The sequence below is a fragment of the Crotalus tigris genome, unplaced genomic scaffold (genome assembly GCF_016545835.1).
Source record: "Crotalus tigris isolate CLP2741 ecotype Arizona unplaced genomic scaffold, ASM1654583v1 scf7180000017600.4437325, whole genome shotgun sequence".
In the NCBI taxonomy this organism is placed as follows: Eukaryota; Metazoa; Chordata; class Lepidosauria; order Squamata; family Viperidae; genus Crotalus; species Crotalus tigris.
This window is the reverse complement of record NW_024096504.1, coordinates 2,808,543-2,830,661: the sequence shown is the minus strand read 5'-3', so window position 1 is coordinate 2,830,661 and position 22,119 is coordinate 2,808,543. Positions and strand designations below refer to the sequence as shown.

General features: G+C 44.1%; 1 pseudogene; it reads right to left on the bottom strand.

The window, feature by feature from the left end:
* Nucleotides 1–5,081: 5,081 nt before the first annotated feature.
* Nucleotides 5,082–20,885, bottom strand: LOC120319209 (annotated as a pseudogene).
* Between the last annotated feature and the right edge of the window lie 1,234 nt (nt 20,886–22,119).

The window sequence follows — 22,119 nt, the reverse complement described above, 5'->3', positions numbered from 1 at the left end:
ATTATTGTAGGCAACTTCTGCAAAAGGGAGTAAGTCCGCCCACTCGGTCTGCTGGAAACTAAGAAAACATCTTAAATATTGCTTAAGTACGGAGTTCATTTTTTCAGCCCTCCCATTTCCTTGTGGGTGGTGGCTAGATGTCAGTCCCTGAGTGGTTCCTAAGAGGGATAAAAATTCCTTCCAAAATGCAGACGTAAATTGCACCCCCCCCCATCAGAGATGATGCGTTGGGGTGCCCCATGTAAATGTACTGGATGAAAAGTTTTGCTAAGGCTTCTGCGGTGGAAATCTTTTGGCAAGGGATAAAGTGCACCTGTATGGAAAACAAGTCCGTGACCGTCCAGACAACAGTATTCCCATTGCTTTCTGGCAATTCCACTATAAAATCCATGGCTATTTCTCTCCAGGGGGCTGAGGGATTTGCCACTGGTTGTAATAGTCCTGGCGATTTCCCTTGCAACCTCTTTGCAGTCGCACATTTTGGGCAACTAGCTACATAACTTTCTATGTGCTTTTTTATTGATGGCCACCAAAATTGCCGTTTAATTAAGTGTAAAGTTTTTACAAATCCAAAATTCCCTGCTGATTTTGTGTCATGGCAAAGCTACATGAAAGTGACTCTTTGGGTTGTTGGTATATATAACTTTTCCCCTACCCAAGGCACACATTGTGCACACATTTTTGTTTTTCTGGAACCATTCGTCTGTTTCCAAACTTTTTCTGAATTCAATTCCAATTTGGCTGTCCAGTTGTGGTTTTAATTTAGCTTGGGTTCTTGTGGTTACTGGTGCTGCCAGTTGCGACTCTGCCATTATTGGTTTAGAGTCTGTGGTTCGTGCGCTGTTATATTGAGGCATGCGAGATTGCCAGTTTGGCATATAGGTGGGCGGCTCGCAGCTTCTTTAAAACCGCTCTGAAAAGGTTGACATGTTCCTCTTTTGTTTCGGTGAAGATAAGAATGTCGTCCAAGTAAACAAGGACCCCCTTAAACAGGTGCTCCCTTAGAACATCATTGATTAATTGCATAAAGACTGCAGGGCCCCTTTGTAATCCAAATGGCAAGACTTTGAATTGATAGCATCCCATGGGGCAGTTAAATGCAGTCTTCCATTCGTCCCCTTCCTTAATTCTCACGCGATAGTAAGCTTCCCTTAGGTCTAATTTAGAAAAATTTTTCCCTTTCGATAGGTGTGACAGCATGTCTTTCATGAGGGGCAGATGGTATAGGTTGCTTTTACTGATTGTATTCAGGGCCCTATAATCCATGGATAAACGTAAAGAGCCATCCTTCTTCTCTCTAAAAAGGACCGGGGCAGCCACTTTAACTTTGGCTGGCTCAATGAACCCTCTCTCTCGGTTTTTTTTAATGAATCTTTCCATTTCCTCCTTCTCCTTTGGGCTCATGCAGTATAATCTGGGCTTCGGGAGTTTTGCCCCAGGCTTGAATTCAATGGTACAGTCTGTGGGTCGGTGGGGGGGGGAGCTCATTCGCCCTCTCCTCACTGAAAACTTCATCAAGGTCTCTGTATTCCTCTGGTATTTCTGGTAGTCTCTTTTCCTCTCCTATGGATGCTTTTTCTATTCTTGATTCTGGTAGCCTCCCTTGGGGTTTTAAGTCCATAGGGTCCCCCTTCGGGAATTTGATTTCTGTCGTCCTCCAATTTACCCAGGGGTTCCATTTTTTTAACCATTCCACACCTAGGGTCATTGGGCATTCCATGCCTGGGGTCACCACAAACGTTATGTCCTCTTCATGTTTGCCCAGGGAGAGGTGTATTGGTAGAGTGGCTAGGGTAGCTGGCACCCCCCCCCGCTATGGATCCATCTAACTGGCCAAATGAGATTGGTTGTTCCAGTCTCCTCGATGGGATGCCCAGATTCCGACTAGTGTTGGGCTAATGAGGCAGCGGGTGCAGCCAGAGTCTATTAAGGCTTTCACCTTCACAGCTTCGGGCATGGGGGGAATTAATATAGTCACTGTCTTGAGGATGGGTGTGATGTGTCCACTTACCAGGGGTTCGCCCTCCGAGCTGTCATCTGAGGCGTCCACCGGCCCTGCGGTGTAGGCTGGAGTTCTTTCCTCTTGGTGAGCAGAAGTGGGGGGTTCCGCAATTTCCATCATTCTCATGGCAGTTTCTTTTGGCTTAGCTGAAGACCTTCCGGATTTGCTGATTGGGGATCTGTCTGGGTTGTACTGGGGAGGCTTTGGAGCAGCATTCTATAGCTCGATGCCCTTCTCTTCCGCACTTGAAACACCCCATTTGCTTCTTGGCTGTAGCCGGTGGTTTCACTGGTTCGTGTGTCAACTCAGGCGGGGAGCGGCTCCATTGTTTTCCTCGGCGGTGTCTTTTCAATATGTCGATCTCTGCTTCCTCTGCCAAGATGTACCATTCCTCAAGTTGGTGTGGGTCCCCTCGGGGCAGTCAAGCATCATATAGATCATAATTTAGTCCGTCTTTGAAATGGCTAAAGAGGATGTCTTCTGGCCAGTTCAGTTTGCTGGCAATGGCCCGGAATTCTTGTGTATATTCAGCCACCCGGTGTTTGCCTTGCCTCATCATTTTTATTCTTTCACGGGCTTTGCGATCAGCCAGGGGGTCTTCAAATCGTCTTCTCAGAGAGGACATGAAACGGTTGAAGTTACTGAGTTCTGGGGCATTGGAGTCATGCAAGTTCACCACCCAATCTGCAGCCGGTCCATCCAGGGCAGATTACATGATCCGGATGCGGGCTTTGTCGCTGGGAATGTCCTGCCCGTATTCCTCCATGTAGCTGAGGACTTGGGTTAGGAAAAACCCCAAGCGTGTTGGCTCCCCTTTGAATTTCACCTCCAACGGTGGACGTCTTGGAATGGATCGGTGCCTCCATTGTTGGTGGTACTGTCTTCCATCCAGATTGCCATCTGTGGTCCGGTAGGGGGTGGGGACTACTGGAGCAGTAGATGTCCCCGGGGTTGCAGGTTCCACGTCCCCCTCGGTGTCTCTCCCGTTGCGGCTCCAGGAGCTGGGGCGGCCGTAGGGCTCAGGATTCTCCTCTCCTAGGGATCTGAGAGTTCTCTTCATCAGGTCAATAGCTTTCTCTAGGATCCAGTCTGAGTATGGTGCCCAGCTTTCTCCCTCTTCACTTACGTGCAGGGATTTCTCCATCTCCTGCTTCCATTCTGGTTGCTTGATCCCCTGTCTCAGGGTCACCTTTCTTGATTCCTTTCTCCACTCACTTTTCTTTCCAACGCCCATTGACCAGCGAGGCTTGTGGTCCCGTGTCTCCACCACTTCTTCTCCTGAGGAATCTGACCTCTCGGATCCCAACATCTCTTATTTTTGAGGGGGCCGGATGTCAGAATCCAATTATATTTCATCTCTAGTTATCAAATATAGAAAACCCCAATTCTGCCTTCTCTGGATTCTGCCATACGAGGAAGAGAAGGGGGTGAACAAAGGGGTTTTATGGCCCTCACTTCCTTCAGTATACTTCAAAGGAACTGAATGTGTGTATTGCAAAAGAACTAACCATAAGAATGGTGCCATTGCCTTTCATGTAGTTTTCTTTGAAGTGTCCATCCAGCCAGTAGAAAGGAAAGAGGGGTGGGATTGTGATGCCTCAAACTGTCACTGGTAGAGGGGGGTGATTGGGTGGGACTACTGGGGAACCCCTTAAAACCTTGAATGGGAGAGCTTGGACCCCAAGTCCTGTCTAGAACGCCTGCAACCATTTTCTTTTAATAAAGGATTCCTGTTGGAAGAATTATTCCAAGAGTTCTGTCTTCTTAAAATGCAAAGTGGGGTGGGTCCTTACACTCTATCTCAGAGAGCACTATGGCTGTAGAACCGAACAAAACTTCTTTAGTTATTATTTTTTGGGGTAGTAGTTGTATTTATCTTGTGTAATATTTAGGGGTTGTTTTTTTTAAAAAAATCCTGAACAAATGAAGAAGTAGGGACTGCTTTTATAATTTGGAGCTGAGTGTTGTGTAGTGGGAACAGCGAGGCATTGAAGACACGGAGTTGAAATAACAGCTCTTTATTAGGTTTTCACAGAAGCAAGCTCTAGCAGCTGGCTGACTTATATTTATACAGACCACCACTAGGCAGTGGCCAATCAGTTTAAAGTACTCATTTCCATCTAAAACAACAGGCTTAAAGTTATACAGACAGACAGTCTATCATTCAAATAAACAATCGGTTAACCATTTCTTTATAACAGACCCTTTGAATTGCTTAATACATAACACCCCTTCCCCCTAAATCAATACATATCCATAAACTATACATATTCATTTAGATAAGTAGGCAGTTTCCGCAATCGTTTTGATCGCCTTTCTGCCTGAGGTTCCTGGTCTACCCTCGGTTGACTGGGTAGACCAGAGTCTTTTTGACAGCTTTGATTGGGTAGACCAGTCTCTGTTTTCATTGCCTGACTGGGTAGACCAGTCTCTGTTTGTCTTTGCTGGCTGGGTAGACCAGTCCCAGTTTGTCTTTGCTGGCTGGGTATACCAGTCTCCTTTCAGTTAGTCTGTTCGGGTAGACTTGTATACTCGTCTGTGAGCAGAGCAGTTCCTCAAAGGCTGGGAAATAAGTCCCCCAGCTTATGCTGTGATCTGCAGGCACTGTTCCTTTGGTCGGAAGCGACTCACCCATGGTTGAGTCATCCAGCATGTCTCTTTGAGTCGCACCGGATGCTGAAGATTGAGACATGCTGCCTCTGTCAGGCAATTCTCGGCTCTCCTCTTGGTCGGTGGTGAGAGTTAGATTAGCCTGCCACTGATGCAGCTGATCGATGTAGTGGCACAAAATGTGCCCATCTTCCAGGACCACTTTGTAAGAGAGTGGTCCTGACACCTTACAAACCACAGCTACCACCCACAGTGCCCTTTGACCATAGTTCCTTGCCCAAACTCAGTTGCCAACTCGCAAATTCTTCGGGGGCTTGGGCTGCACTGTCTCTGTTGCAATTCTGTCTGGAGGGAAATGGTCCAGCTTCGTGGTCAGCCGATGTCTCCATCTCAGCTCTGCTGGGCTATGACCTGTTGATGTGCATGGAGTAGTGTGTTGGCAGAGCAAAAAGTCTGCCAACCTGTGATGCTAATTGCCACTGGTTAGTCTTTTAAGTGCTTCTTTGGTTGTCCTGACCATCCTTTCAGCTTGGCCATTAGAGGCTGCATGAAATGGGGCAGAAGTGGCATGTCTAATCATATTAGATCTTAGAAATGATTGAAATTCTGCAGCAGTAAATTGTGCCCCATTATCTGATACGATTACATCAGGTAAGCCATGTGTGGAGAAGACTGCACAGATCCTGGATGGTCCTGGCAGTAGTCATAGAAGGGACAGGTGCTACCTCAAGCCACTGAGTGACTGTCCACTACAATGAGGAACACCTATCCTTGGAAGGGTCCTCCATAGTCTATGTGAATCCTAGACCAGGGAATTTGCATAGTTTCCCAGGGATGTACTAGGGCTTGAGGCATTTCAGATCTGGACTGTTGGCAAACCTAACATCCTTTAACTTGAGCCTCAATATCTTTATCCAACCCTGGCCACCACAGGTAGCTTCTCGCGAGTGCTTTTATCCTGACTATTCCAGGATGACCCTCATGCAGAGATTCTAAGACTCTTTCCCTGAGCTTGTGAGGAACAACAACCCTGCTCCCCCATAAAATACATCCCTTGTGTTCAGACAGCTCATCCTGTCTTCTAATAAAGCTCTGAAATTCTGTTCCAGGACTGGTTCCTGGCCACAAACTCAGCACCCAGTTCAAAACTCTGCTGAGAGTTTTGTTGGAGGCTGTCTCAGCAGCCACATCCCCTGCGTGAAGGGGAGATTCTGGCAAGTCCTGAATTGACAGGATGCGTGCAGCTGGTCCAGGGTCTGGCTCTGAGTTTGGCATGGACAGTCTGCTGAGCGCATCAGTGTGGCCCATTTCCCTGCCTGGTTTGTGAATTAGACTGTAACTATAAGCGGCAAGAAATATGGACCATCTCAGCATCCTTGGAGATAGGATCTGAGGTGCTTGTTTTTCTGTCGTGAACAGACCAAGTAGTGGCTTATGGTCAGTGAAGACTGTGAATGAGTGACCATAAAGAAAATCATGGAATTTTTTGATGCTGGCCATGATGGCCAGTGCCTCTTTATCTATTTGGGCATAGTTGCGTTCCACTGGTGACAGTGTCCTTGAATAATAATGGGAGCTTGCCTCCCATTGGCCATTAAATGGCTCAACACAGCTCCTATTCCATATGGAGATGCATCACATGCAATGCTGATAGGCAGCTATTCGTTAAAATGAGTTAACACAGAGTTTGACGACAGCAGTGATTTGACAGCTTTGAAACTGTTTCGTGGGCGCTAGTCCATTGCGATGGTGCCCTTTTATCTAAGAGCCTGTGTAGAGTGTCAGAATCCAATTATACTTCATCTCCAATTATCAACTATAGAAAACCCCATTTCTGCCCTCTCTGGATTCTGTCATACAAGAAAGAGAAGGGGGTGAAAAAAGGGGCTTTATGGCCCTCACTTCCTTCGGTACAACTTCAAAGGGATTGAATGTGGATAGCACCAAAAGGCCTTATCATAACAAAGGAGGCTATTTACCTTTCATGTAGTTTTCTCTGAAGTCTCCATCCAGCCGGCAGAAAGGAAAAGGGGGTGGGATTGTGATGCCTGAAACTGTCACTGGAAGAGGGGGGTGATTGGGTGGGACTACTGGGGAACCCTTAAAACCTCGAATGGGAGAGCTTGGACCCCAAGTCCTGTCTAGAACGCCTGCAACCATTTTCTCTTAATAAAGGATGCCTGTTGGAAGAATTATTCCAAGAGTTCTGTCTTCTTAAAATGCAAAGTGGGGTGGGTCCTTACATTAGAAAGGACTTGCAAAATAATCCACCTGGAAGAGAGACCCTTGCCGGGGGATTTTGCAAAAAATTACCATGTCAGACAATGGAGAAAGAAAGAGGGAAAACTCCCTGGAAAGAATGCTGCTGACCCAATTGGAACCTTGCCAGATGTTGGGATCCGAGAGGTCAGATTCCTCAGGAGAAGAAGTGGTGCAGACATGGGACCACAAGCCTTGCTGGTCAATGGACGTTGGAAAAAAAAGTGAGTGGAGAAAGGAATCAAGAAAGGTGACCCTGAGATGGGGGACCAAGCAACCAGAATGGAAGCAGGAGATGGAGAAATCCCTGCACGCAAGTGAAGAGGGAGAAAGCTGGGCACCGTATTCAGACTGGATCCTAGAGAAAGCTATTGACCTGATGAAGAGAACTCTCAGCTCCCTAGGAGAGGAGAATCCTGAGCCCTATGGCAGCCTCAGCTCCTGGAGCCGCAAAGGGAGAGACACAGAGGGGGAAGTGGAACCTGCAACCCCGGGGACATCTGCTGATCCAGTAGTCCCCACCCCCTACTGGACCACAGATGGCGATCTGGATGGAAGACACTACCACCAACAACGGAGGCACCGATCCATTCCAAGACGTCCGCCGTTGGAGGTGAAATTCAAAGGGGAGCCAACACGCTTGGGGTTTTTCCTAACCCAAGTCCTCAGCTACATGGAGGAATACGGGCAGGACATCCCCAGCGACAAAACCCGCATCCGGATCGTGCAATCTGCCCTGGATGGACCGGCTGCAGATTGGGTGGTGAACTTGCATGACTCCAACGCCCCAGAACTCAGCAACTTCCATCATTTCATGTCCTCTCTGAGAAGACGGTTTGAAGACCCCCTGGCTGATCGCAAAGCCCATGAAAGGATAAAAATGATGAAGCAAGGCAAATGCCCGGTGGCTGAATATACACAAGAATTCCGGGCCATTGCCAGCAAACTGAACTGGCCAGAAGACATCCTCCTTAGCCATTTCAAAGACGGACTAAATTATGATCTCTATGATGCTTGCCTGCCCTGAGAGGACCCACACCAACTTGAGGAATGGTACATCTTGGCAGAGGAAGCAGAGATCGACATATTGAAAAGACACCACCGAGGAAAACAATGGAGCCACTCCCCACCTGAGTTGACACACGAACCAGTGAAACCACCGACTACAGCCAAGAAGCAAATGGGGTGTTTCAAGTGCGGAAGAGAAGGGCATCGAGCTGTAGAATGCTGTTCCAAAGCCCCCCAGCACAACCCAGACAGATTCCCCAATCAACAAATCCGGAAAGTCAACTTCCGGTGGTTCCAGCAGCGACGATGGTGGCGTTTTACAAAGCTGCCTGTTCCTGGTCCGTGTAGCCGCGGGACTTTGACAATCAGTTGTCCTGCGGCTTGAATCTCCTCCCTGGGAAAAAGGGAGAAGGAGAGCTCTCAGGTAGAGGTAAGAGCTCCCCTGGATCCCTGTTATTTTGGGGATCAGAGGGTAGAGCTCCCTCGGAGCCTGAGCAATCTCCGCGTTCCAGGGAGCCTTCGTCCTGAAGTTTTGGGATGAAGCAAGCTGCCGCTTCTTTTAGCTGCTTGTGAATATTTGAAAGCAGATGGAGCAGACCAGGAGAGATTGCATTCAAGTTTGATGGTGTCTTTAACTTCAGCAAGTTTCCTCTTCTTCTCCTTTTGTTCACTTTCCCTTTAGAAGAAAGGGAAAGTGAAAGGCAAAATGGCGATTGTCTTTCTTGCTTGACTTGCGTTATAAAGCAAAACCGGGACATAGATTAACTCTTTAAATATAGAAGTAAGAATTTGGCTTTTATTCTTTTTCCTTTTTTTTGTTTTAAAGAATATTTAAAAGAACTGTGATTTTTTTTTCTTTTTTTTTCCTTTTTTTAATAAGAATCTTTCTTCTTGGAACTTAAGAAAATGGCTTCAAAATGCCTGCCTCCTGCTCCTAAAGCTCCTATCTCCTCCCCAATGCCTCAGTCTGTTTCTCAGAAACCAAAATCACCTCCACCCTCTCCTCCTCCTGCAATTTGTCTTAGTGATTTACAAGAAGCTTTAAAAAAGCATGCTTTGGACATTAAGGAGGAAGTAAAAGATCTTATAATTGCAGAGAGGGCTAATACAGAAGAATTATTGGAGAAAAAGAACAAGCAAGTAAGGGACCATATACTTTTTGCTTTTCAGGGCCTTGCTCTGCATATATAGAGAATTGATGATAAAATGGAGGAGATTACTGAAAATGCAACAAGAATTGAATCTAGAATGCAGGAGGTAGAGAACAAGATAGAAATCACACAGGATGAACAAACCATTTCACAATACAGAGAGATGGAATATGCATTGCGTATCAGAGAGCTGAGAGAGAATTCTCAGGAGGACTTAAAGACGCTTATTGTGAAAGATATTGCTCTTAATCTTCGCTGGAGGCCTGAAATAATTGGGAATGAGATATAAAAATTTTTTAGAGTTAACTCACGGGTTGCCAGCAGAGAAATTTACCAAGAGATGTGGTTATCTATTTTTCCAGAAGATCTATTCGTAATGAAATTATACAGGCTTTTTATAAACAAAAGTTTCAAATTGCAGATCAAGATGTGATAATTTTAAAAGAAATACCTCCAAAAATTTTAAGAGGCAGAAAAGATTTTACTTTTCTGTCTGATGAGTTAAAACATCGTCAAATTCAGTTTAGATGGGAGATTCCAAGAGGAATAATAGTGAATTATGAGGGGATACGTCACAGATTAACCACTGTCTCGACGGCAAGAAATTTTTATCATTCTATTTTAAAGGCAACATTGTCATCACCTCCACAAACAAGGATAATGGAAGAGTCTCTTATGGCAGGAGCCTCATCAATGATGGTTATGGAACAAGCTGCACAGAATCTTGAGATAAAAGAGTAAAGGATGACACGAGTGGCCATAAACGTAAAGAAAAAGAGCAGCAGCAGAAGAGTGGTGATAAAGTTGAAAGTATGGTTACTACAGAGCCTGTGGGAGGAACAAGACCAAAAAGATCTTCGACAGTGGATCTGCAGGCTATGCTGCAGAGGCTCCAGGCCGGTGGAGATGGCCAGGTTCCTGACCTGGAATGTTAATGGCTTAAATGTGCCACAGAAACGAAGAAAGATTTTTCATTATTTGAAACAACATAATAACGACTTGATATGTGTCAGAATCCAATTATACTTCATCTCCAATTATTAATTATAGAAAACCCCTTTTCTGCCCTCTCTGGATTCTGCCATAAAGAAAGAGAGGGGGGTGAACAAAGAGGCTTTATGGCCCTCACTTCCTTTGGTACAACTTCAAAGGGTTTGAATGTGGTTAGCACCAAAAGGTCTTATCATAACAAAGGAGGCTATTTACCTTTCATGTAGTTTATCTGAAGTCTCCATCCAGACGGAAGAAAGGAAAAAAGGGGTGGGATTGTGATGCCTGAAACTGTAAATGGAAGAGGGGGGTGATTGGGTGGGACTACTGGGGAACCCCTTAAAACCTCGAATGGGAGAGCTTGAACCCCAAGTCCTGTCTAGCACGCCTGCAACCACTTTTTCTTAATAAAGGATTCCTATTTAAAGAATTATTCCAAGAGTTCTGTCTTCTTAAGATGCAAAGTGGGGTGGGTCCTTACATTAGACAGGACTTGCAAAATTAATCCACCTGGAAGGGAGACCCTTGCCGGGGGATTTTGCAAAAAATTACCATGTCAGACAATGGAGCAAGAGAGGGGGAAAACTCCCTGGAAAGAGAGCCGCTGACCCAGTTGGAACCTTGCCAGATGTTGGGATCCGAGAGGTCAGATTCCTCAGGAGAAGAAGTGGTGGAGACACGGGACCACAAGCCTCGCTGGTCAATGGGCATTGGAAAGAAAAGTGAGTGGAGAAAGGAATCAAGAAAGGTGACCCTGAGACGGGGGACCAAGCAACCAGAATGGAAGCAGGAGATGGAGAAATCCCTGCACGCAAGTGAAGAGGGAGAAAGCTGGGCACCGTACTCAGACTGGATCCTAGAGAAAGCTATTGACCTGATGAAGAGAACTCTCAGCTCCCTAGGAGAGGAGAATCCTGAGCCCTACGGCTGCCCCAGCTCCTGGAGTCGCAAAGGGAGAGACACAGAGGGGGACATGGAACCTGCAACCCCGGGGACATCTGCTGATCCAGTAGTCCCCACCCCCTACCGGACCACAGATGGCGATCTGGACGGAAGACACTACCACCAACAACGGAGGCACCGATCCATTCCAAGACGTCCGCCATTGGAGGTGAAATTCAAAGGGGAGCCAACACGCTTGGGGTTTTTCCTAACCCAAGTCCTCAGCTACATGGAGGAATACGGGCAGGACATCCCCAGCAACAAAGCCCGCATCCGGATCGTGCAATCTGCCCTGGATGGACCAGCTGCAGATTGGGTGGTGAACTTGCATGACTCCAATGCCCCAGAACTCAGTAACTTCAACCATTTCATGTCCTCTCTGAGAAGACGATTTGAAGACCCCCTGGCTGATCGCAAAGCCCGTGAAAGGATAAAGACGATGAAGCAAGGCAAATGCCCGGTGGCTGAATATACACAAGAATTCCGGGCCATTGCCAGCAAACTGAATTGGCCAGAAGACATCCTCCTTAGCCATTTCAAAGATGGACTAAATTATGGTCTATATGACGCTTGCCTGCCCCGAGGGGACTCACACCAAATTGAGGAATGGTACATCTTGGCAGAGGAAGCAGAGATCGACATATTGAAGAGACACCGCCGAGGAAAACAATGGAGCCGCCCCCCGCCTGAGCTGACACACGAACCAGTGAAATCATCGGCTACAGCCAAGAAGCAAATGGGGTGTTTCAAGTGCGGAAGAGAAGGGCATTGAGCTGTAGAATGCCGCTCCAAAGCCCCCCAGCACAATCCAGACAGATCCCCAACTAACAAATCCGGAAAGTCTTCAGCTAAGCCAAAAGAAACTGCCATGAGAATGATGGAAATTGCGGAACCCCCCACTTCTACTCACCAAGGGGGAAAAACTCCAGCCTACACCACAGGGCCGGTGGATGCCTCAAATGACAGCTCAGAGGGCGAACCCCTGGTAACTATATTTGGAAGATGGGAATAGAAGATCTTGGAGACTGAATGAGAATTTGTTTAATCGGGAAGAGTTCGTACAAAAGTGTAAAGAGCATTTAAAGGATTTTTTTGCTATAAACATGAATAAGGGTACATCGATGTCTATGGTTTGGGATGCCAGTAAGGCTATATGAGGGGAATTTTGATTCAATTGAATAAAGTTTTTAGGGAAAAAGGGTTACGAAGATGTAGAGAAATAGAAGAATTAAAAGAACAAGAGTTGGTTCTTAACCCAACTTATAATAATTTAAAGATATCCAAAAAGATGCTTAAGGAACAATTTAATATGTTGATGGCAGATCAGGTGGCTACCAATCTGTTGTATATGAGACATAATATTTTTTGTAATGCGAATAAGCCTGTGAGGTAGTTGGCTTATCAGTTATGAAAGAAACAGAAAGCTAGAATTATAGAGAAAGTAAAATATAAAGGTACTGAGATTTTTCAGCAAGATCTGATTAAAAAGAGTTTTTTAGATTTCTACACAAAATTATATTCAAGTGATAACATCAAGGGTTTTGACATAGATAAATATTTACAATCAGTACATTTTCCTAAACTCTCAGAGGAAAAACAAAATGGGATGAATAGTTTAATTACTGTGGAGGAAATTGGTTTAGCTATCAAGCAGTTAATGGTTGGAAAGTCTCCTGGAACAGATGGACTGACTTCGAGGTATTATAAGATTTTAACTGAAGAAATGATAGGGCCATTAAAGGAACTCTTTAACAGTATTTTGTTGGATATGCAAGTTCCTCCTTCTTGGAAAAGAGCTTTTATATCATTGATTCCGAAGGAGGACCAGGATCTTACAGAGCCTAAGAATTATAGGCCAATTTCATTATTAAATGTCGATTATAAGATTTTTGCTAAAATTCTGGCAAATAGATTAACGCAGGTTATGAAAGATTTGATTCATAGTGATCAAGCAGGATTTATAACAGGGAGATACATGAAACATAATGTTAGACAAATTATTAACTTAATTGAGTACTTGGATAAGAACAACCAGATTCCTGTGGCTTTTATCTTTTTGGATGCTGACAAAGCTTTTGATCAATTAGACTGGCAATTTCTATTTTCATTGGTAGAGAAAATGAACTTTGGGGATAATTTTTTACATGCACTTAAAGCTATATACCAGCAACAATCTGCACAAATTGTCATAAATGGGGGACTGACTGAGAATTTTAATATTCAAAAAGGGACAAGACAAGGATGTCCATTATCCCCATTGTTATTTGTTTTAACGCTGGAAATCTTATTGATTCAGATTCAAGAATCAAAGCTAATCAAGGGTGTAAAGATAAGGAACAATGAGTATAAATTGCCGGCTTTCGCGGATGATTTGGTTTTAATTTTGGAACAACCGAATCAAGCGATTGACTGTTTATTAGAACTTATAACACAGTATGGGAATGTTTCTGGTTTTAAAGTTAACAATTACAAGACCAAGATATTATCTAAGAATATGTCAGTTAAGGATAGGGAAAGTTTGATTAAAGCCACAGGTTTTCAGATGGTAAAAAAGGTTAAATATCTGGGAGTATATTTAACTGCTTCAAATAGAAAATTGTGTAAGAATAATTATGAACCATTATGGGTAAAAGTACAAAAGGACTTAAAAGACTGGAAAAAATTGCAATTGTCATTGTTGGGGAGAATCTCAGCTGTAAAAATGAATGTTCTACCAAAGTTTTTTTTTTGTTTCAGATGATACCTATTCTAAAAAAAGAGGCAAATTTGGATGAATGGCAAAAGGGTATCAACAATTTTATATGGGTTAAGGGTTAAGTTTAAGATACTACAGGATGCTCGAGAAAGAGGGGGACTTAAGGCACCTAATTTGAAATTATATTATGATGCAGCCGCCTTAACTTGGTTAAGTGACTGGCTTAATTTAACAAATATGGATATTCTCTTTTTGGAAGGTTGGGATTTAATATATGGTTGGCATGCATACTTAATTTTAAATAAGAAAGTCGATCGGACTTTTAAATCACATATTTTGAGGAATGCCCTACTTTGTGTTTGGAAAAAGTATTATTATAGATTAAATTATAAAATACCTATCTGGGGGATTCCCAGACACGCAATTGCGGGAACTTCTAAGGGGATAAATTTTGATAAAATCTCGTATAAAGAATTGTTAATCTGGTCTGGTTTGAATTGGCATTTGAAATCCCTAGATGTATTAAGGCAGGAAAATATTCTACAGTCATGGTTTCAATACTTACAAATAGTGGATAGATGGACTGTAGATAAGAAAGAGGGAATAACATTAGAAGATAAACAATTGGTTATTCAGATTAAAAACCAGAGTCCGGCTCATATAAAAAGAATATACAATGTGTTATTAGAGTTAGACTTGGAAACAGAACTGGTTAAAGATTGTATGATTAAATGGGCTCAGAATATACAGGAACCGATTTCATTGGACTTATGGGAGACAATTTGGACTAGAAATGTTAAATTTATACAAGCTCAAAATTTGAGAGAAAATTTTTATAAAATGTTTTATAGATGGCATTTAGATCCTAAAAAATTATCCTGTATGTATCCTAATATACAGCCCAAATGTTGGAGATGTGGTAATAATGATGCGACATATTTTCATATTTGGTGGAATTGTAAAAAAGTAAAGGCATTTTGGATTATGATTTGGTGGAACATTCAAAAGATTTTTAGAAAGAAGATAAAGTTTACTCCTCAACTATTTTTACTGGGTATTTTCGTTGATTTAAATGAAAAAGAAACTATCTTGATGTTGAATTTAGTAACTGCAGCAAGGTTATTAGTAGGTTTATACTGGAAGAAAGATTCTTTGCCTACTTTAGAAGAATGGATACTTAAAGTATCTAATTTTGCAGAAATGGCAAAAATTTCTGCTTATTTAAAGGATCATACACAAGAAAGATACATCATTGTATGGAGAAGATGGATAGATTATATTCAGAAAAAGTATGGAATTAAAAAGTTTCATTTATTTTATGAATGAATATTATAACAAATATTATAGAGAATTGTCTTATAGGTTATGGAGTTAAAGGTTAATTATGATATTTTCTTTTTTCTTTTCTTTTTTTTCTCTTTTCTTTTTTTTTATTATTAAATTTTGTTATTATTAACCCTGTATTCTGCTCTGGGAAGTGAAGGGAGGGGGGTTGGGGGTGGGAGGGAGGGTAAGAGGGGGGGTAAGAGTAGTATAGATAATGGTTGTTTATAGGAGTGCGGCCCGGGCACTCCCCTTATGCTGCATTCATGGGTTTGATAGGGATGAGAGGAGAGAAGGTGTAGAGAGGAAGTAGGGTATTGAGAGGAGAGGGGTAGGGGAAAAGAGTAGGAGGGGAGGAGAAAAAGAGCAGGGAAGTAGGGAATGTTTTAAGAAAGGGTGGACGCAGCCTGGGGGGATTGGGCGGGTTGCACAAATGGTTATGAATTTATCTTATTTTAAAATTGTATTGTATTTTTATAATGTTTAAATGGAAAAAAATAAAAATTTTCAATTAAAAAAAAAAAACAAATCCGGAAAGTCTTCACCTAAGCCAAAAGAAACTGCCATGAGAATGATGGAAATTACGGAACCCCCCACTTCTGCTCACCAAGGGGAAAGAACTCCACCCTACACCACAGGGCTGGTGGACGCCTCAGATGACAGCTCAGAGGGCGAACCTCTGGTAAGTAGACACATCACACCCATCCTCAAGACAGTGACTATATTAATTCCCCCCATGCCTGAAGCTGTGAAGGTGAAAGCCTTAATAGACTCTGGCTGCACCCGCTGCCTCATTAGCCCAACACTAGTCGAGAATCTGGGCATCCCATTGAGGAGACTGAAACAACCAATCTCATTTGGCCAGTTAGATGGATCCATAGCAGGGGTGCCAGCTACCCTAGCCACTCTACCAATACACCTCTCCCTGGGCAAACATGAGGAGGACATAACGTTTGTGGTGACCCCAGGCATGGAATGCCCAATGATCCTAGGGATGGAATGGTTAAAAAATTGGAACCCCTGGGTAAATTGGAGGATGACAGAAATCAAATTACCGAAGGGGGACCCTATAGACTTAAAATCCCAAGGGAGGCTACCAGAATCAAGAATAGAAAAAGCATCCATAGGAGAGGAAAAAAGACTAACAGAAATACCAGAGGAATACAGAGACCTTGCTGAGGTTTTCAGTGAGGATAGGGCAAATGAGCTCCCCCCCCCCACCGACCCACAGACTGTACCATTGAATTCAAGCCTGGGGCAAAACTCCCGAAGCCCAGATTATACTCCATGAGCCCAAAGGAGAAGGAGGAAATGGAAAGATTCATAAAAAAAAACCTAGAGAGAGGTTTCATTGAGCCAGCCAAACCTAAAGTGGCTGCCCCGGTCCTTTTTAGAGAGAAGAAGGATGGCTCTTTACGTTTATGCGTGGATTATAGGGCCCTGAATACAATCAGTGAAAGCAACCTATACCCTCTGCCCCTCATGAAAGACATGCTGTCACACCTATCGAAAGGGAAATTTTTTTCTAAACTAGACCTAAGGGAAGCTTACTATCGCGTGAGAATTAAGGAAGGGGACGAATGGAAGACCGCATTTAACTGCCCCATGGGGTGCTATCAATTCAAAGTCTTGCCATTTGGATTACAAGGGGGCCCTGCAGTCTTTATGCAATTAATCAATGACGTTCTAAGGGAGCACCTGTTTAAGGGGGTTCTTGTTTACTTGGATGACATTCTTATCTTCACCGAAACAAAAGAGGAACGTGTCAACCTTGTCAGAGCGGTTTTAAAGAAGCTGCGAGCCGCCCACCTATATGCCAAACTCTCAAAATGCGAATTCCACCAGGAAAGGATAGACTATCTAGGTTATCGCATATCAGGGCATTGAAATGGACCCAGAGAAGGTCAGAGCAATATTAGATTGGGCACCACCCCGCACAAGAAAGCAACTACAAAGTTTCTTGGGCTTTGCAAACTTTTACCACCAATTCATCCCCTCATTTGCCCAGATAGCCTTGCCCCTCACTAACTTACTAAAAACGAAGGGAGCATCCTCAGTAAAACCTAGCCAGCCACTAACATGGACAATGGAGTGCCAAGCAGCATTTGAGAGACTAAAGAGACTTTTTTCTGCCGAACCAGTACTAAGACACCCAGACATGGACAAGCCCTTCGTAATACAGGCAGATGCAAGTGATGTGGCAGTGGGGGCTGTTCTGTTACAAGAAAATGATGATGGAGTATTGCAACCTTGTGCATATACATCCAAGAAACTCACGGAAACAGAACAGCGCTGGCCCGTATGGGAGAAGGAGGCTTATGGGATACATTGGGCATTACTCACGTGGTGACAGTTCCTGGAAGGCAACAAAATCCCCTTCCAGGTGTGGACTGATTACAAAAATTTGGAAGCCCTGAAAGCGCCCAGGAAGCTCAATCCCAAACAAGCCCGCTGGTCCCAGCATTTTCACTAGTTCCAATTTAAGCTCAAACATTTACCAGGGAGAAAGAACTTCCTGGCAGATGCACTATCTCGCATGCCCCAATATAACAACCCAAAGAGTCACTTTCATGCAGCTTTGCCATGATACAAAATCAGCAGGGCATTTTGGATTTGTAAAAACTTTACACTTAATTAAACGGCCATCCATGAAAAAGGACATTGAAAGTTATATAGCCAGTTTAACATTGCTGTTAAACTGGCTATATAACATTGCTGTTACATTGGTATAACCCAATGTAACAGCACGCGAGCCACAGACTCTAAACCAATGATGGCAGAGTCACAACTGGCAGCACCAGTAACCACAAGAACCCAAGCTAAATTAAAACCACAACTGGACAACCAAACTGGAATTGAATTCCGGAAAAGTTTGGAAACAAATGAATGGTTCCAGAAAAACAAAAATGTGTGCACAATGAGAGACGGATTGCCTTGGGTAGGGGAAAGTTATATATACCAACAACCCAAAGAGTCACATTCATGCAGCTTTGCCATGACACAAAATCAGCAGGGCATTTTGGATTTGTAAAAACTTTACACTTAATTAAACGGCAATTTTGGTGGCCATCCATGAAAAAGGACACTGAAAGTTATATAGCCAGTTGTCCAAAATGTGCCACTGCAAAGAGGTTGCAAGGGAAATCGCCAGGACTATTACAAACAGTGGCAAGTCCCTCAGCCCCCTGGAGAGAAATAGCCATGGATTTTATGGAATTGCCAGAAAGCAATGGGAATACTGTTGTCTGGACGGTCACGGACTTGTTTTCCATACAGGTGCACTTTATCTCTTGCCAAAAGTTTCCCACTGCAAAAGCCTTAGCAAAACTTTTCATCCAGCACATTTACAGATTACATGGGGCACCCCAACGCATCATCTCTGACAGGGGGGTGCAATTTACATCTGCATTTTGGAAGGAATTTTTATCCCTCTTAGGAACCACTCAGGGACTTACATCTAGCCACCACCCACAAGGAAATGGGGCCGCTGAAAAAATGAACTCCATACTTAAGCAATATTTAAGATGTTTTCTTAGTTTCCAGCAGACCGAGTGGGCGGACTTACTCCCTTTTGCAGAAGTTGCCTACAATAATGCAGTCCACTCCAGCACAGGTTACACTCCTTTTCAAATAGCCAATGGTCAAAGTTTCGACCCCATGCCAGAATTAACCCCAAACATACCAACGATCCCATCACTAAAAGAATGGATGGAACAATTACAAGACACCTGGCCAATAGTTAGAAAAGCACTAGATGAAGCTAGGCAGGCATACAAAGTACAAGCCGATAAAAAAATGGTTGAGCCTACACCATTCATTATAGGAGAAATGGTGTACTTATCTACAAAATACCTAAAGTCCCTACAGCCCTGTAAAAAACTTGGACCAAAATATATAGGACCTTTTCCAATAAAAAGAATCATAAATCCAGTAACAGTAGAATTAGAATTACCAAAAAATCTCAGGCAAATACACCCAATTTTTCATTGCAGCTTGCTGAAAAGAGAGCGTCAGTCACCTCTATGGCCAAAAATCCCCCCCCACTACCTCCAATCATGGTGGAGGGCGAACAACACTTCGAAATAAAGGAATTCCTTGACTCTAGGAGATATCATATAACAACTCAGTACCTAGTTGCCTGGAAACACCTCCCTCCCTCACAAAACGAGTGGGTCCATAAACGTCATGTCAGAGCCCTGAAGCTATTGAAGAAGTTTCACACAGAGCCTGACTAACTTTTATACCTGTTTTCTTTCAGGTGGATCTCTCTTATTTTTAAGGGGGCCGGATGTCAGAATCCAATTATACTTCATCTCCAGTTATCAATTATAGAAAACCCCATTTCTGCCCTCTCTGGATTCTGTCATACAAGAAAGGGAAGGAGGTGACCAAAGGGGCTTTATGGCCCTCACTTCCTTCGGTACAACTTCAAAGGGATTGAATGTGGATAGCACCAAAAAGCCTTATCATAACAAAGGAGGCTATTTACCTTTCATGTAGTTTTCTCTGAAGTCTCCATCCAGCCGGCAGAAAGGAAAAGGGGGTGGGATTGTGATGCCTGAAACTGTCACTGGAAGAGGGGGGTGATTGGGTGGGACTACTGGGGAACCCCTTAAAACCCCGAATGGAAGAGCTTGGACCCCAAGTCCTGTCTAGAATGCCTGCAACCATTTTCTCTTAATAAAGGATTCCTGTTGGAAGAAGTATTCCAAGAGTTCTGTCTTCTTAAGATGCAAAGTGGGGTGGGTCCTTACATAGAGGCTCTGCTAATTCAGCCTTGTGAGGTAGAAAGGCATGATAAAAGTTAAGTAGCCCAAGGAATGCCTGCAATTCTCCCTTTGACTTTGGTCTGGGAGCCTGCAAAATAGCTTTGAGCTTTGAATCAGCTGGGTGTATTCCAGCAGCATCAATCTGGAAACCCAGGAATTCTGTGGAGTTGACTCCAATTTGACATTTTTCCCTTTTTAGCTTCATCCCTGCTTTGCGGAAGCACTGAAGAACAGCCCCTAAACATTCTGCAAGTATTGCCGCTGATTCCCCAGCTATTAAAACATCATCGAAATAAGGGCACACCCCTGAAATGCTTTTTAACATGCGTTCCATCACATTCTGAATGAGCCCTGGGGCTACACTGACCCCAAATTGCAGGCGATGAACCTTGAATGCCCCTCTATTGGTAACTATTGTTTGACCCTCAGCAGAGGCATCATCCACAGGCAGTTGCTGATAAGCCTGTGCCAGGTCCAGCTTTGCAAATAAGTGACCTCCTTGTAAGGATGCCAGAATGTGGTTAACTTCAGGTACTGGATACGCATGCTGCTGCAGTGTCTTATTAATAGTGGATTTATAATCAGTGCAGATGCACCCCTCTCCATTAGGCTTGACCGGTGTAACTATGCGGGTTTCCCACACACAGCTGTCAACGGGTTGCAAGACTCTCTGTTGAACAAGCTTATTTAGCTCTGCATCAATCTTGGGCTTAAGGGCAAAAGGCACTCTATGAGGCTTTACTCTCTGGGGCTACGGTTGGATCAAGGTGGAGAGCAATTGGTCCTCCTTTGTACTTTCCTAAGGTGGGACTGAATACATCCATACACTGCTGGCAGATAGCTGCCAAATCCACTGTTTAGGTTCTGTTAATGCCAGTCACATAAATGCCCAAGGCAACAAACCAGTCTAAGCCGATCAGACTTGTTCGCTGGCCTTCCACCACCACGACACTGAGGGAACCTTCAAACACTTTGAATGTCACTTTATCTCCTTTAACCACCACGCAGGAGTTTTGAAAATCTGTCAAAACTAAGTCTGACGGCTTGAGTCTGACTTGTTTTCTGCCATTTCTGCAGATGAAGTTAAAAGTCTTATAAGAGATTATAGACACAACTGATCCAGTGTCCAGTTCCATGGTGCATGGAACTCCTTGCAGCTTGCCTTTTAATCTAAGCTTTTCTTTTAGGGGGTGACGGGCTCCAGTTCTGAGAATGCTCCTTCTTCCAAAGCAAAACCCTACTCTATTCTGCCCCAGGGCCCATTACCTCTCCTGGGGAATTCTTCGCATGGCGATTCCCTCTGGCAACCTTTACAGACAGTAGCGATGTGACCTTTTTTGCCACATGCTCAGCACACAGCTGCATGGAAACTGGCATTCTGAGCGCTGGTGTTGTCCATCACAGCCAAGACAGCTAGGAAAGGGAACTGCCTTGTCAAGCGGCCGCTGCCTTCTTTCTGGGATCTTCTGCACCCGGTCAATCTCAATGTCAATGTCTGGGTCTTCTGTTTTCTCTGACTCTTCATGATGCAGAGCTGTCTGGCTAGGGAAATTCTTTGAGGGATGTAAAGCCTTGACAGCCCCACCTGTGGCCTCTTCTGTCATCATTTCTTTCAGTGCATCCTGGAATGTCAGGATCTCTTTAGCAAACAGTCTCTGTTGTAAGTCTCTGCTTTGAAAGCCACAAACTAGTCGGTCCCGGGGCCTATCTTTTAGGTTGGGAAACTCGCAGAGCTGGGACACTTGGTGTAGGGTGGCCACGAATTCAGCAGTGGTTTCACCTGGCTGCTGCTCTCTCACCTCGAATGCATGTCTATATGTGATAATGGACAGACATGGTTCAAAGTGCTCCTTGAGTCTACATTTTAAGTCAGCAAAAGTGACTGACTCCAAGGGAGCAGGAGCGACTAAGTTCTCTGCTATATCAAAGGTGGCTTGGCCACACACGCACAACAAGGTTGCAGCTTTTAAGTTATCTTCTCTGACCTTGTTCGCTCTGAAGTAGTTTTCTACTCTTGAGATGTACAAACTCCATCGTTCGGGATGTGTTACATCGAACTCTGAAAGCTTGCTGACTTTGGCCATGGTTTGGCTGTTTTGGCATCTCCAATGCTTTTAGGGCTTCTGTGATTTTCTAGGGCTTCTGTGATTTTCCTAGGGACAGGTCCCTTAGGAAGGCAATACCTCCAGCGTTTGCATACTGGCAGGCAGAAGGGGGGAAAGCTGTTCTAACCAGGGCGCTGATGCCTGGTCTTACCCCTTTAGTGACTTAGCTCTCTTCTTCCTAGCAGCATAATCCTATTGTCATGGTTCCGACTAATGAAACACTTTAAAAAACTGTTGCCACTGTTGTGCAGTGAGAACAGCGAGG